This window comes from Physella acuta, unplaced genomic scaffold (assembly GCF_028476545.2).
Source record: "Physella acuta isolate Inbredline_101_S28 unplaced genomic scaffold, ASM2847654v3 ptg000264l, whole genome shotgun sequence".
In the NCBI taxonomy this organism is placed as follows: domain Eukaryota; kingdom Metazoa; phylum Mollusca; class Gastropoda; family Physidae; genus Physella; species Physella acuta.
In genome coordinates, this window is record NW_026731783.1 from 1,915,925 (window position 1) to 1,920,464 (window position 4,540).

The following is a 4,540-nucleotide window of genomic DNA, read 5'->3' on the forward strand; positions in this document are numbered from 1 at the left end:
TAATTTTTTTTTTGTTAACGCCAACCTATGTCATTATAATTATCTTAATTTTGTTTTTAATCGAAGAATAGTGTTGAAAATATATTCTCGAAAAGTCAATCAATTTTACGTTTGGGTATGAATGGTGAATACTATATATAATACACCAAAATTGTGCCTGCAGTTTTTCATCTTACTCGGAATCATTCTGCAAATCAAAAAATTCTTCTTGTAATTCATCGGGAATGCTGGCAACATCAAGGGAAGAAGAGAATGGGTAATGCGTAAATGCAGATTCTTCTTTTTTCAGCTCAGAGAAATAGCGATGCAGTTCGTTTTTGAGAGATTCAAGATGCCCAGAAATCGCTTCTTTCAAAATTTTAATTATCTCACAATCAGATTCATCTACCACATCGCAGAGTTTCTCAAATTTACAATATTTCTAAGATTTAGTTTTGATAAAAATGCCCTGAGATTATCATGGAAAGTTATAATATTCGTTCATTTTCCCTGAAGCTTCAGGTTAAGCTTATCTTGATGTTCGAACACATCTGCTAGGTATGATACTCACTCCAACCACTCTATGTCGTTTTAAGTATACCAAAAAGTCTTGTTTCCTTTGCACTTCCAAGAACAATTTGATTTCAGATTTCAATTCAAAAACACAATTAACAACATTTCGTTTGACAGCCAGCGTACTGTAGTGTAGAAGAGCAGAACCTCGTGATCTATATTAATGTTTTTGTTCAGTTCTTTGAAGGCTCCAGATTTTATATTATTTACGACTTATACTAGCAATGGACTCTTGATGTCGATTGGTTAGGGCAGTGGTTAGGGAGCTAAATCTTTTCTGTTTTCTGAAAGCCCGATTTTGAGCTAAACATAGATGGCGCACCATCCGTACAAACCCCCACAGCCGTTCTAACCCATTTTAATCATCCAGTTTCAAAAAAGGTATTTATTTTCTCCCTACTATCTTCACAAAAGAGCAACTCTTTTATCTTTGCTATCATCCGCATGAATGTAGACACAGACCAGCAACTGCGAACACGAACTCACGTCTGTTGCTTCATCAACTCGAAAAGCAAACAATGGTGAAAGCTTAATTTCAATAAAAAATGTGTTATTTAACATTTACGTACATGCAACGTTTGATGAGATTTTCTCCTATGATTTTTTTTTTTTGCTTGGAATTTTCTATCGCGACTTCATTTGATGCTTGCACTAATGCTGGTGAAAACTTCCTGTTCGATCAAGTCTCTGGCGTTTGCAACTAGCTTCTTACCGACAAAATAACTCCATATATTTTTTGGAATGTTCTGAATGACTCGTCTCAAATGACGTTTTAGTTTTGAAGATTTCATAGATTCGTGACTGAGAACAACTTTGTACAGTGCGCTTTGTTTCTTCTCTATTACACTTCCAGTGATGTTAATGAAGCCGAATTTCAAAAATTCTTCTAAATATTTATGTTTCGTTTCAAATTACTAAGGTTTAGTATACCAGTTGGCGACCCCCCATAAAGACCTTCGCGACCCCCAGGGGGGTCGCGACCCCCAGGTTGGGAACCCGTGTAGTAAAGCAAGGGTCTGACATAGACATCTTTAAGATCGTGTGATATGCTGGTAGGTCAGGGGTCGGCAACCCTTTGGAAGGAAGAGCCAAAAGTTAAAATTTACCATATATCCCAGTTTTCAAAGAGCCAATAACACTTGTATTTAAATATTTTGATATTTGATATTATATATATATATATATATATATATATATATATATATATATATATATATATATATATATATATATATAGAGAGAGAGAGAGAGAGAGAGAGAGAGAGAGAGAGATAGATAGAGAGAGAGAGAGAGAGAGAGAGAGAGAGAGAGAAAGAGAGAGATTTAAATATGAAATAATATTTATTCAAATTAAAGCATAAACATAGAATAATAAAATCAGTAATCAAATTATATAACTTTAATTATTGAATACTATTTACAACAGTTTCACCTTGCGAGCCTTTTGAAAGTTTGTTTAAACCTGGCTCATAACCCGTTTTCAGTTTCAAGCACGCCTATAGATTTTTATTACTTGGTATTATATTACTGCAAGAAAACGTTGCTCGCATGAATATGTTGACCCGAAGATCGTCAGCACTCCAATGTCAGCCAACTTCTTCACCTCACTGTAGCATCCTGTAAGACTTTTCCATGCGTCACGTAATAGGGCCTCAACTCGCGACATTTCTTTTAGAGCTGTCCAGTTGTACAGTGAAACGTGCATGTTTTACTGGACCTTCAAATCATCTAACTTGCTATTGAGATCAGTAAGCTTAACGCTCCACAAATGTTTGGTTTTCAAATCTAGCAATTTAATTTGAAGCGAACCAGCATCAATTCCAAACAGCTCAAAGTTAATCTTATTTGTTTTTGTGTTGAGAGAATGTACACTGACTATGAAAGTCAGAGTACTTTCATTTCTTTTGATTTCCTCAAATCTCTCAGTGAACCCATCCTTCTTTTTTGTTTATAATAATGCTGAAGTGATTCATGTTAATAGTAGCGTTGATTTTATCATGATAATTTTTTTCAGATTTTTCAAAATAAAGTAATTAACCGCGCTCCGGGTTTTCAACAAAATGAAGTAATTTTTTTTTCGAAACAATTATATTCTTAAAGCAAGGCATAGGCTGGGTTTTCCTTTCAATGCAGGTTTAGATTTAGCTCGTTTAGTTTCTTTTGATCTCCACCATGAAGTTGAATGTTTCAGTTTGGGATAGACAGGTTGCCGACCCCTGTGGTAGGTAAACCGTACAGTAGAGGTTCATTTAGTAAATGTTGTTGTTACATCTGTTACATCGTCACTATCAAGTCGGTCAGCTTGCTATCAGGGGCGGAACTACAGTGCCGCAAGACCCCGCATTGCGGGGGGGGGGGGGCCGTTTAGGGGCCAACAGCCGACCAAAATCAATTTTTTTTACAGTTAAAAAAAATAATTTTCTTGCATTTTTGACTTGATGATATTTGTCAAATCAATTAACATTCAAGAAGTCATTCTTATATAATGTATTTGATTAAAGGACATACACGAGTCTACAGTCACGCAGTGTATTTCTAGGCCGACCCACATAAGTTACGAAAATGTATGCATTTTGTTATATTATGATATATTTTGTACTGAGTTTGAATTTGATTTTGAATATTCTCATTAAAAATAAATTAATAAGATTACATTTTTAATTGTGTATAGAATGTTATAGCACTTGAATTCAAAATTTGATTATATTGTTTGCTATGTTTCTATGTAATGCGTTTTATTATTGTTATGAAGATATTTAGAGATATAATAGAATGCACAATATATAATCTTTTGACACAACAGTTTTAGTTTTTAAATTTCTCTTTTTACACATAAATATATGATATAGTTTGCAAAACGATTATGTTATGGTTACTTTTAGTTTGTACGAGGTCTAGACATTACGAGTATGCATACATATATCTATGGTGTATTTACCTTTCAGAGATACTGTAAATCTCTAACGTTTGAGGAATAACTATAGATATTACCACTAAATTTTTTAATTATATCATTGTTCATATAATTGTGCGGTTTAAATTTTCTCTCAATCACAATAATTTTTACCTCCCCCCCTGCCACTCCCCTTAGTCACACATAGTCACAAAAAGCCAGACCCCCCTAAAATGACGTCACACATCAGACAACCTCCCCCCCCCCCCCCCCACCTCACAATTGCCGTTGAATGTTCATTAAAACAATTATATTTTGCCATTTCTTGTCTGAACTCGGTCAAATTAAAGTGCTTTCATTAATTTGTATTTCAATTTATTAAAACATTTTTGACGAGAAATAACAGCTAACATTATTTTTCTAGCATTGCTTTTTACAATCCAAAACACCCCCCTCCCCCTCATCACACACCCTTTTCCTCCTAAGAGTGTGACGTCATTTTTGGACACCCCAAACCCGAGATAATTTTCTTCTCAATCGGCTTATGACAAATTCAGAAAAAAAAAACTTTAACGAATTTCGATTGCCCGAACGCCGTTTGCTGGAAGCCCGTTTTAGCAAAACGTATTTGCGACAAACTCCTTCTTCAGTGTTGCGGAGTTTCACAGTTTAAAAAAAAAAATAGAAATAGTTAATAACGCAATTTAAACTTTATACACACATTTTACAGTTATACCATTATAATTAATATTTCATACTGTATTGGTTGGAGTTCTAAATCAGTAAAGATTCTGTCTGGAACAAAATGTGTGTGTGTTTTTTTTTTTTTAATTTAAATAAAGTTCTGCCATTTTTGCCATTTTTTATATGGAAAAAATTACAAAGGAGACAACGCAAAGCAAATTACTAGCCGGTCGGTTTTTGTAAATTTTAGAAATATATATTTAAAAAAAAAATGTCACAGTATGAATTATCTGACAAAATTATTTAAAGGTTTTAGAAAATATAAAAAAAAAATTAGTAGTCCAGCTAATATGCATTAAAAATCTTTAATGCTATAAAAAGTTGAAAACAGTGACTTTATTGTATACATTT